This window comes from Mastigoproctus giganteus, chromosome 10 (assembly GCF_048544385.1).
Source record: "Mastigoproctus giganteus isolate SK-2022 chromosome 10, ASM4854438v1, whole genome shotgun sequence".
Lineage (NCBI taxonomy): Eukaryota > Metazoa > Arthropoda > Arachnida > Uropygi > Thelyphonidae > Mastigoproctus > Mastigoproctus giganteus.
Window position 1 is genome coordinate 61,730,362 of NC_143584.1, and position 13,131 is coordinate 61,743,492.

Below are 13,131 nucleotides of genomic sequence, written 5' to 3' on the forward strand. Positions count from 1 at the left end.
ACCAGCATTTTAATTACGGGCGAGTTATGCCACAGTCGCCCTTTGTTGCTATGTACCATCTGGGAGAGCCTTTGCTCACCTCAAGCATCGATGAGTCGTGGTCGTCCAACACCTCGCCGGCAGTTTGTGGGTTTTTCCCTCCTTGGACCACTTTCAGTAGGTACTAACCACCACTTAACGTGAGCACCCCACTAGCCGTGCTGTTTCGGATATGCTCTGATCCAGTTGTCTGCATTACAATTTGGCCTTTGTCAAACTCGCTTGAGTCCGTTGCCTTTCCCATCTGAAGAACAAGAATAACACTGATTAATGGAGCTCAGTATAAGGTGTTTTTTATACCATGTACCGACATATGCCGTAGTTCACCTGCAGTTTTTTCGATTCGCATAACAACTCACTGGTCATAATGTTTTGGCTCATCTGTGTATAAATATTAGCTTAAAATGATGAGACATTTCAATTGTACTTTTGTATTACATAGTGATATTGTGGTAGTAGTGTAGTACTAATTTTTGGTGATGTAAGTATAATTTAATTTTTTAACAGAAATTATGCCTTGGACTAGAACAGAAATTTTTATTCTCTGAGCATTCAGGATGTCGTGGATCAGAGGTTGATTTGCCTGTAACACTTCTACTTGAATCAAATTTCATGCACTTATTAAGGAAGTTACGTATGCATAATTGACTGAAGCTCAGAATGATAATAGTAGGTGGCGCGCCTGAACAGGACAGGGATGGTAACAACTGAGGCAGTTGTTTCCATCTCCTGTTATTATCTCGGTGGCAGAGATAGTAACCACTGACATTACCATCCCCACAGAAACTGCATCCTTGTTAAGATGATCCTGTATTACTTCTTAAACCACTGACTCCATTATTTCCATTTAAACAGAAGTCACGTTTACATGTGTGAAATTCTTTCATTCTTTGATTGCACCTTTTGTATACAAGGGAAATTTTCATATCTCAATCTCTAAGGACCTGTAAATCCATAGATGCCCTCATAATTATGGCTATAGGTCTGTTTATCTCTTTTGTCACATCTTTTAGTATAATTGAATAGATTTCATCAATCCCAGTGGCATATGCAGGAGGTTGTCATGGAAGTGGTTTATTTAAAAAATAAAAAAAAACTGAAGTTATCATGAAAATTTCATAAATTTTATATAAATCAAAATCAGGTACAGATGTTCCAATTAAATGATTTTTTTACAATTTCGTCTTTGATTTACTACACTACACATAAAAAATTATAAATGACAATAAATTATTGAAGAATATCAGACTAAAATTAACATCTAATCAAAAAACATCACTAACACAAGCACTTCCTAATTCATTTCACAAATATGCGTGGTCTCAATTCTAATCTCAACGATGTCCATTTCCACTTGCAGTCTGCCAAACACCATGTACTTTTTCTGATAGAATCTCAGTTATCGGTTGATTCAACTACTGCTCATCTCAGATGCCCAAATTATTCGCTGTATGATTCCTTTCGCCTCAAAGGTGGTACTTGTGCATATGTCCGTTCTGATATTCCCTGTCAGAGATTTGGCAATTTGGAATCTCCTCTTTTTGATCTTCTCTAGCTTAAAATCTCTTTACCTCATTGTGTCAAATTCATCTGTGTCTCTACCGTTCTCCCAACTCCACTAATGTCTTGGAGCTCTTTGACTTCCTCTCTTTGCAACTTGACTTTCTCCAGTCCAACTTTCCTAACAGTGAGGTAATTTTCCTTGGTGATTTTAATGTTCACAACTCCAGCTGGCTTCCATTTTCTAGTCACACCGACCCAGCTGGTTGAGATGCTGAGGCTTTTGCAATTACTAATGACCTTGCACAGATTGTTCATTTACCTACAAGAATACTGGACAATCCTAATCATACAGCCAATACACTTGGTCTTTTTCTCACAACAACCCTTCTAAGTACACGGTCTATGTGAGAGGTCCTTTAGGCACTTCAGATCACAACTTGGTCATTGTCTCTTCTCCAATGGAACCTTTATCTCATGGCTATTCCCAACCTCGTTTTGGAAATAGCCAACCTCGTGTTGTTTGGCATAACAAGAATGCAAAATGGGATGACCTGCGAGACTTCTTTTCTTCTTTTCCTTGGTCGGATTACTGTTTCAAAACTTCTGATGTCAACGTTTGCTCAGATCGTGTCAGTGAAATTATTCTTGCAGGAATGAAATCCTTTATCCCACACTCCACTTTAAAATCTCGTCCTTTAAATAAACCTTGGTTTTCCAATAAATGTGCTAAGGCTGTTCAAGAGAAGAATATTGCATATCGTAATTGGCTTGTTTCTAATTCTCCAGTTTCATTTTCTACCTACACCAAAGCTCGCAACAATTGTAAAGAAGTTATTAATCAGTCCAAACTAGAGTTTGAACAGGCTAAGTGTAGAAAACTTGCCTCTTGCTCTAACGATAGCCAAGCATTCTGGTCTCTTGCCAAAGCTATTGGCCGCAACATTTGCCCATCTCTGCTCCCACCTCTGTCCAAACCAGATGGTTCTGTTGTCATTTCATCCAAGAATAAAGCTGACCTGCTAGCATCACATTTTTCTTCCAAATCATGTATTAATGATCTTGGAAAAACACCTCCCACCATTCCCAACACGCTCCATTCAATGCCTCCTGTGGTCTTCCGTCAAAAGGATGTCAGAAGGATTTTTACGAATCTTGATGCTAAGAAAGCTCCAGGTCCCGATGGTATTTCTCCAATTGTTCTCAAAACTGTTCTCCTGAACTTACTCCTATTCTTTGCTGCCTTTTTTCACTTTCTTATTCCAAAGGTGTTTTTCCTTCTGCTTGGAAATTTGCTCATATCCAGCCAGTTCATAAAAAGGGTGACAAATCCCTCCCATCCAATTATCGTCCCATTGCAATTACTTCTACTCTTTCTAAAGTAATGGAGAAATCAATTAACCGCCAACTCTTAAACTACCTAGAAACCTTCCATCTGATCAATGATTGCCAGTATGGCTTCCGTCAGTGTCGATCCACTGGTGATATTCTGGCTTATGTTATCCATTTATGAACTAACTCAATGGAAAGGTTCGGTGAAACGCAAGTAGTTGCTCTTGACATCTCAAAGGCTTTCGATCGTGTTTGGCATAAAGGTCTTCTAAACAAGCTTCCATCTTATGGTTTTGCCAACTGTTTTTAGTAATTGGTTATCCAGTTTTCTCTCTGATCGCTCACTGAGGGTGATGGTAGATGGCTCTCTGTCTTCTGACTTCTCCACTAATGCCGGTGTCCTCCGAGGTTCAGTTATTTCTCCCACTCTTTTCCTCTTGTATATTAATGACCTTCTTCCATTTACTGGATATCCTATCCATAGTTTTGCTGATGATAGCACATTGCATTCCACTTTCCATTTTGAGAAACCTTGTGCTGCTCAATCAGCTTAAACTTCTCAAAAATCTGCTACCAATTCCTTAAATGCCGATCTTCAGGTAATTTTCCAGTGGGGCAAAGAAAACTTAGTTGATTTCAACCCTTCTAAAACTCAGTCTTGTCTTATATCTCGCAAAAAGGATTCCTCTGCTCCTATGCTTATCTTTAGTGACACTCCGATTTCTAGGCAAAATGATATATCTCTTTTGGCGATTATCCTGACTTTTAATCTCTCTTGGCACAAGCGCATTACAAATATTGCTTCCTCTGCATCTAAAAAACTTGGTTTTCTCTTTCGCTCTCGGCGTTACTTTTCTTCCAAACAGGTGCTCACTCTGTATAAATCGCAAATCTGCCCTGCCATGGAATATTGTTCCCACATCTGGGGTGGTGCCCCCAAAACCTCTCTCAGGCTTCTTGATTCCATTCAGAAGAGGGCAGTTAGGTTAATTAATGATTCATCTCTAACAGAGTCTCTCCACTCGCTGTCTCATAGACGTACTGTTTCTGCTGCATATCTCTTCTACAGATACTTCCATGGGCACTGTTCTTCTGAATTGGCTTCTATAATTCCCGCTCTCTCTCTTTCAAAACAGTCCGAACACGTGCCGCCACCAGCCAACATCCATTTACTGTCCAACTTCAAACTCGGAGAACCAACTTGTCATCTTCCTCGTTTATTCCTTCAACTGCTGTTTTCTGGAACAACCTTCCTTCATACGTATTTCCTGAAAATGACAGTCTCCAGAAGTTCAAATCCAATGTCAACAAATATCTTCTTTCATCTTCTCAATCCCAAGTACCCAAGCACGGTACTAAGTACTATAGGTTCTAATACCTCTCGTGTTTGGGGTTTACATAAAAAAAATGAATAAATAAACATCTTAACTTTAAATAATATTAGTATATGTATATTTATTTCCTCACTTAAAAATGTTACTCGATTTCTTGGATTTTTAGCCAGTTAATCAAATACTTGTTTTGTAATTATGATATCACAGTGAATACTTAATGATTCCAAACCTTTCAAACAATCATCCTCACTATTATAACATCGGTGCATGTCAACTCTAATCCATCGAGATGCTCCTCACACCCATACACACACTTAGTAGAGTCGAGTAAAAAATTATCTTTTTCATAAGAAAGCTCATTTTAAATGTAGCATTTAATATTTCTGTTAAGGATAATCATACTATCACTGATTAAAACCTATGCATAGGTCTAATGGGGGGGTTCTGACCCCCAACCCCTACGTGCATATGCCACTGATCAATCCCCGATGTCATATTTACTTCTAGCTTCAACAATTAATTTTCTGCTTTCCTTTCAGATTTTACAAAATCGTTTAGCTTCCTGTTAGACTTTGATATATTTATAGTGTCTCTGTCCCTACAAAAAAGTCCTTGTCTGAATGCAGGTGCAAAGTATTTATTCAGCTTGTCAGGAACCTGAATAGAATTATCAACACTTATGCCATTCTTATCCAGTTAACCTATTGAATTACTGCTTTCCTTCTAGTCTTAACAGAAACAAAGATATCCATTCCACATTTATTTGCATTCTTAGTGACTGACTTTTCATAATCTGCCTTAACTTGCCTAATCTCCTTTGTGACTTGATTGCAGATTAGTTTATAGCTACTGCAGGCATCTGTATCATGTGATAGTTTATGTATCCCATGCATTTTTCTTCACTTCCATGAGTCTCATCAGTTTTCATCTGATATCCATCTAGGTCTGTGCCCTGAACTGTATCTGTTAGTTATCATCATTATCATTATCAGCCATATGGTGCAAGGAAGCCTGAGGCTTTTGCTGCACCAGGCAAAAAAAATTTCTGAGTTACCTTGAGAGAGAGAGAGAGAGAGAGAAAGAGAACGGAATCACCAAGAAAGAGAAGAATGATGATACCCAGCTCAGGACCCTGGGTGTACCAAGCCCATACTCACCAGATGTGAGCCCCTGGGGTTATTTTTTGATATTACAAGCCTAGTGGTTTCCATGATATCATCCCTGAATCCTTCACATTTAGAATTTTCTGTTGGTAACTACATCAGTTAGTCCTACTGAATTTAAATAGAATTTAAAAACTGTCTGAGACTGCTTTCATCACTTTTAAGAAAGCCCTTTTCCTTTCCTTTGACAGAAGTAAAGTAAATCTTTAAGTAAATTGTACTTCAATGCATTGTGATCACTGCTGATAATGAGATCAAGAGTATTGATGTTTACACTTTGTGTAGATGTTTTATTCTGGAAAGCTCCTTGTGGTGAAATCAAATAGTAGCAACCCTTTAATGTCAGAATAAAATGGAAAAAAAGTAAATGTATTTTATAATAGAATAAACATAACCTTTTCTGGCTTGTATGGTAACTGATAAAGAATTTTTCATTTCTTAATTAAAAAAAAAACCATTCATAAAAAAAAAAAAAAAAAACCTGTTGTAAATATTGCATGCTTTCCCTGGCCCCTTCTGTGCACAAAGTAAGGTCGATGCAAAGTTCGTTTAAAACTAGTTTTTGAAAGTTATAACTCTGCTATCAGCAGAGGTATTTTCTTTAAATTTTGTTAAAGCTCAACAGCTAGAAATGTGCTGTACTTTTAATTTTTTTCCACAAACAATTACAATAATGGAAACTTCTTTTTTTCTATCCAGAATATAATCTGGTATTATCAATAGCTACCAGTTTTTCCAGTTTCCAATGTTGCTTCCAATAGATGATTTCTTCCTTGAAGTTTTGTTAGTAGATGCAATACACGTTGAGGAAAGAAAGCATTGTGTTGTTTTCATAAAAACAATTTGTTGCCATTTGTTGAGTTTTTTTTTTTTTTTTTTAACTTTGTTTATTTATCTTATTTTTATATTTTTATTCCCAATAATAATTACATAGGAGCGTGCAGATATATTGAGTGAATAAGCAACAGCTGCGCACATACACTACCTTAACATAATTTTCTATGGTTAGTACACAAATTTATTTGATTTTCCCACAAATTTCATTAATGAGGGCAGCATCTACTGTTTTCCTTGGGAATAATTGGAAAGACTTATTGGCACATCATACTTGATCCAACATGTTTGCTCTTTGTACAGTAACTAATAGATATTTCCGGAATTTTAAATGAGGGAATCAAAGAAAATACTTCTGTTGACAGTTGTCGGGAGTGAAGCCGTGTGGTTAGAATAGAAATTATAAGAAGAAATGGTTGAAATATATTCTGGATCATTAGTGACCGAGAAGGACTAATTATGAGTTAAATGACTTACCCTGGGGGCTCACACAACCCCGGGGGCTCACATCTGGTGAGTATGGACTTGGCACACCCAGGGTCCTGAATGGATATGATCATTCTTCTCTTTCTTGGTTATTCCTTTCTACTTTTGACTCTCTCTCTCTCTCTCTCTCTCTCTCTCTCTCTCTCTCTCTCTCTCTCTCTCTCTCTCTCTCTCTCTCTCTCTCAGGGTAACTCGGGAATTTTTTTTTTTTTTTTTCCTGGTGCAGCATAAGCCTCAGGCTTCCTTGCACCATATGGCTATTAATAATAATAAAATACCTGTCCCATTTTTATCATGAGTAACTGGAATGGGCATCACCTATGGGGTTGTGAATGTCTAAATTCCCAGATTCCTAGATCAAAATTTCTAGATAAAACGTAATGTTGTTAAACACCAGTGCTCCACATATGAAAGATCAGCCCATAATTTTCTTAATTCATGATAACTTTTAAGATATTAACATTCTTTCTTTACATATTTACTATACTTCTTTTTCTACTATCCTTACCTTTCTGGTCACTGGCACTTTGTGTGATTTTCACCTCCAGCTATGCATACTTTATCTAATATATCTATTCATACATACTTTTGTATCCTTTAATGCTGCTTTGTGCTTTTAGTTGCGTCTGTCATAAAAAAAAAAGGTAAACTGCAGCCATTATCAACCCACTGCAGGATGGAAGCCTCCTCAACAATTCATGTTGAGGGAGATGGACCATAATCTGCCATGCTGGTCCAGTGCAGGTTGGCAGATTGAATTTAGCAGTCAGGGGCTTGAACCCCAGCCTACTCAAGGAGCGTGTGCTACTGCACTCCCACTCCTGACCACTCTGCTACGGAGGCCGACACATCTGTCATACCTGACATTAATTTTTCAACTGAAACTTTTATTTTTAAATTAGATTTAATATATATATATATATAATTCTAATTAAATCCAAATGAATTGTATATTAGACAGCAAAATTAAGCGAAAATAAAAAATAAGGATAGTGGAGCAGACATCAGTGGCAGCAAATATGCAAAAAGTACAACATGTTGCATGTATTTAACTATAATTTTATGTTACAATAAAAAGAAATGAAGGTATGCCAGTAGCGTGGCAAACCAGTAGAGCAAGGAAGAATTTAACATAAAAAAATAGAGTCCAAATTAAAGGAAAATTCAGCAGCACCCCCCCCCCCCCATTGCTAAGCACCAGTTTCTGAATTGCATGAAATATCACTATATGTAAATGTAACCAGCCAACAATACAGAAATAAGTAAAAATAGAGAATAAAGTAAAAATAAAAATTTTTGATTCTCTGTCCTATTATTTTGATGTTAAATTCTTCCTCGCTCTACTGATTTGCCACACTACTGGCATACTTTCATTTCTTTTTATTTTAACATAAAATTACAGTTATATGTATATATGCACACACACACACACATACATACATACATACATATTGTGTATATATATACAACCCCACCAAGTGTATATGTATATAAGTTACCTATGAGTTGCTATTTCCCAACTTTAAATCCTTGCATTTTTGCTGCATTAAAACATATCTGCCACTTTTCTGACCATTCTTGAAGTTGTTCAAGTCATCCTGAAGAGTGCTGCTTGCCACGGATCATTAATGACTCTCTGTCGGTCTTTACATCATTTGCAAATTTTGACAACACATCCTCTATCCCTTTGTTGATGTCATTTACGAAAATGAGAAACAACGATGGTCCAAGAACCAAATTGTGAACCACACTTTTGATGTTACACATCTGAGAAATGTCCATTAATCACAACTCCCTGCCTCTTATCCGGTAGCCACCCTGTGATCCTTCTTAGCATCTCATCCATAATTCCGATGTGTTCCTCCTAATACATTAAACTCTCACGAGGAACTGAGTGAAAATGCCTTTGCTAAAATCCAAATAAACTATGTTGAAATTATTCCCTATGTCCAACTTGTGAGTAATTTTGTCAAAATAGCTGACCAAGTTGTGTGTCTTTCAGAATACCATTTCCATCTGAATGTTCCTGGATTGCACTCTTTATCATCGCTGTTAAGATTTTCCCTGCTACGGAAGTCAGACTAACTGATTTGTAGTTATTGATTTCACTGTTAGGATTGCGTTTATGTATCGGCAATACATTGGCACTTTTCCAGTCCAAAGAAATCTCTCCATCTTCGGTGACGCCGTCATAATGAAAACAATGGTTTAATCCAATCTCTGGATTATTCCCTCAAATTTACTGGGTAATCTTCAGGAGTCTGCTGTGGAAGAGCATTCCCCTCTCCCCATTTCAGTGCTACTGTTTAATTTATAATCTGTACATTTAATAGTAATCTGTCACAGTTGTGTTTTTCTCTCAGCACTAAAATTGTTTATGCTAATGCTTCTATGGTGTGTCATGTTATATTGTAAAATAATTACTGTAAGTTACTACAGTGAATGGGAATATTGAACAAGAAGATTGAAACTGATACCAAAATGATAATATTAAAATAAAATAACCAGTGAATTCGAACAATAACATTAAGGATTGTTGTCTCTCAGATCAATTTAGGTCGATATTACAGACTACTGACCCATAAGATATCTCAAATCACATAGAAAATATGAAATAAAGGAAGTTAGAAGGTACTGAAAACTCTATCCCAGCAAGCAAATGTCAGTTATGGTCAGCAGTTTTAAATTTACATATTTAAAATGTCTAGTTTTAAATCTGCTTGTGTTTCACTGGAGGACTGTTGGCCTCCAGCAGTGGCTTGAGTGTTAAGGATATGACTAGAGGAAAAGCTTAGCAGGGAAAGTTTTTTTTTTTCAGTCATGAATGGGGTGGTATCTGTTGGAGAGATACTTTCCCTTTTATCTCCCAATTTCTTTTACCCTAATTCATCCATCAAGAAAAATAAACACGCACATTGAAAAAATGTGTTTGCTCCCATCTAGTTCTTCCATGGAATTCACATTCCAGGTGTAAATTTATTTTACCTTTACTTACCCTTTTGTTCATTAGTTTCAGTTGTGATGTTAATTTGCAATTTATGTGATTGTAATTATTCAGATAGCAGTGACACTGTCTACTACTAATAACATATATACAGGTTCATCGAAAAAGGTGTCCATGATTTCATAATAAAATAACATAAATAATTACATCAATCAATTGATTTATTTGTTAATATCGACAGGAATAGCTCAAGTTTTACTTCATACCTTAGTATGTTTCAATATGAGCACCAATCTTTGTCCATGTGTGCTCAATCATTTCCGGCTTAACGGTTGCTATTGCAGCTGTCATCCTCTCTCTTAAATGATGCAGATCGCAAATATTTTCTGCACAGACGATGTTCTTTAGGTAGCCCACAAGAAACGATGTTCTTGGTGGCCAAGGCACAGGTCCGCCTCTTCCTCAACGATCAGAAAACCTGTTATTTAGGGCATTCTGCACATTATGGCTGAAATTAGGTGGTGCACCACCTTGCTGAAAAATCACAGAAACTCCTTTCTCTCTTTCTATGTCTTCAACTTCAGGAAAAACATAAAGCTGAAGCATATCCAAACAGGAAACATAAATGGGCCTTGCAAGCAATCATGCATTAGCCCACACCGCATGTTTATTTCAAGAGAATCACGTACATACTGGTGAAGTTCATTTGGTTGCTGTGACCCCCAAATTCTACAATTGTGAGGATGAACAGCCCAATTTATGTGGAAGGTTGCTTCGTCACTAAACAAAATGCGTTTTAAGTAACTTCATCATTGTCAAGTTCATTTAACATGGCACTAGCAAATTCAGTACATCTGGGATGGGCCGACCGGGCTAGCCGAGTGGGTAAAGTACCTGCCCGGCAACCCAAAGGTCGTGGGTTCGATTCTCGCCTCGGGCTTGGATCAAAGTACTGCAAAAACCTTGGGAGGCGCAATATGGCCACAGAAGCCGAAGTCTTCAGGTTTGATTTTGTGTTTGAGTTGAATCTTATGTAGTCTCGGTGGTTTATCAAGAACAATCTGAATGGTGGTCTTTGGAATGCCAAGCTCCAGGATGCGACGAGCGATGGATTTCTTCGGACTTCGTAAGCAAGACTGTCTCAAGTGCTCCACGTTCTCTTCAGACATTGGTGGTTGGACTGGAGATTTCTTAATGTCTACACTGCCAGTTTCCTTAAACTGATTAAACTAACATATTATAATCTTGTCTGTTGGCACATCTTGTCTGTAAGTATGTCGGTATTGACATTGCACTGTTATGACAAATTTAAATTCAGCTTACCACAACACACTGTGCTTTCTGTTCCATGATCACCATCTTACTGACAGTGACTGAGGCAGTGTGCATAGGAGTCATTCTACTCATACTCACGATGCAGCCAAGGTCATTGTTGAGGTGTCAAATAAAACTTAGTGAGTTACGATACTGTTTGCTGCTACGATCACAGCAATTGATCAAATATTTCCAAAGATAATTAAAAGGGGAATCACGGACACTTTTTTCGATGACCCTGTATATATATAGAGTGGCAGACAAAGAAACTGCATCACTTGTGAATTTTGCAAATAATGTGTTTTGCACTGCATTGTGGGTTGCAGAAATATTCGAAATGCATTTGTTAGATGGGATATATATCTCTGTGAATGAAATCCAGTAAAAAGACTCGACCTGATATACCTAATTGTCATAAATATCTTCCCAAAGGGTAAAATGCGTAATTAATCGACATATAAGAAATCATGCAAATGGCAATCATGACAACCGAACATACATTTTATTGCATTTATGCATAAAACTGAAATGACAAGTTAACGTAATAGTATTATGTACTGTAAATCAGCAAAATAAGTCCTCAATATTTTGTTGTTTCTCCTCGAGCTGCAATTACAGCCTTGCAATGATCTGGCATAGAGTTAATCAACTTCTGGATATATGGTTGCCCAATTTCGTGGTACAGTGCTCTCCTGCAGCTGAATCTTACTTGTTGGCTTCTTCTGAGCAATTTTAGATGACATTATGTACCAGCAATTTTCGATAGGGTTCAAATATGGACTGTTGCCAGGCCAGTCCAACACTGTAATTCCAGCATTTCTGAGGTTGACTACACCTTAAGGGAGAAAAACAAGGGAAAAAAAATTGGTGTAAATATGTTGTGAGACAAGAAGACAAACTCATCATTAAATCTAAATAGCATAAAACTTTACCAATTTTGCTGTGTGGCAAGGTGCTGAGTCCTGTTGAAAAAATGCAGTTTTGGACGTCTGTGTGGTGATCCCTAATAACGGGTTTCAGGCACTCCTCCAAGATCTACACCTTAAGGGAGAAAAACAAGGGAAAAAAAATTGGTGTAAGTATGTTGTGAGACAAGAAGACAAACTCATCATTAAATCTAAATATCATAAAACTTTACCAATTTTGCTGTGTGGCAAGGTGCTGAGTCCTGTTGAAAAATGCAGTTTTGTACACATGTGTGGTGATCCCTAATAACGGGTTTCAGGCACTCCTCCAAGATAGCAGTGTAGGCTTCTGTATTCACCGTTCCGTTAATAAACTTAATTCGCCCCACCCCTTTGTTTGTTATGCAGCCCCAGACCATCTGACCGGTGGGGAACGTTACAGTCAGTGTTATGCAGGCAGGATGGCCTGCCTCCGATTTTTGTCTTCTGACATATCGCTTCCAATCCGAGCCATGCAGGCTGAATTTTGATTCTTCAGAAAAGATGACAGTGTCCCATTGGGGGTGTTGTCCATGAAACATGCTTTTAGCCTAAGCAAGTCGCTTCTTCCTCATTTGTTGGGTCAACAAAGGCTTCTTCTTGGGCTGATAGACATGCAGACCACATTCCAAAAGCCGTCTTTGTATAGCTCATGCACTTGTTTCAACACCAGAGGCCATCTCAAAGTCCAATTTTAGATCAGGAGCACTAGCATGGCAATTACGAAAGCGTAGCCATTTCAAATATTGATCTTGGGAAGGCATAGTCACTCTCTTATGGACTGATCCAGGTTTTCTCTTTACATCACCAGTTTCATGCTTTAATTTCAGCATCTGGGATACTGTTGACTGGTGGCCAGCCTATTTTATCAGCGATAGTACATGTAGAAAGCCCTTCCTGGGAAGGGCTTTCAGAGCAACAGCTACACACTTTTTTTTCTTGGTGTCAACTGAACATATAGAGCAATGCTTACATCTCCACAAAACAGGATTCTAATGAGCGTGTATACCCTTCCAACGGCGTATTTATTGAAACAGCTGATGCAATACCTTGCAATTACTGTGTGATGCAATAGAAGTGTTATCTGACACAATACCTTTGCTTTGTGACAAACAAAATGACTGTAATCAAATAATATCTTATACATTTCACTACAAATGTTACTTTTTTTAAGGTGATGCAGTTTTTTTGTCTGCCTCTGTATATATAAAGCATAATGTAAATTGAGTTTTTATTGTATT

At 37.5% G+C, this 13,131-nt stretch overlaps 1 protein-coding gene across 4 annotated transcripts in view; it reads left to right on the top strand.

The window, feature by feature from the left end:
* Window positions 1-13,131, top strand: part of Sac1 (phosphatidylinositol-3-phosphatase SAC1) — a 677,000-nt gene that overhangs the window by 565,287 nt on the left and 98,582 nt on the right. The gene's annotated exons all lie outside the window — the stretch shown is intronic.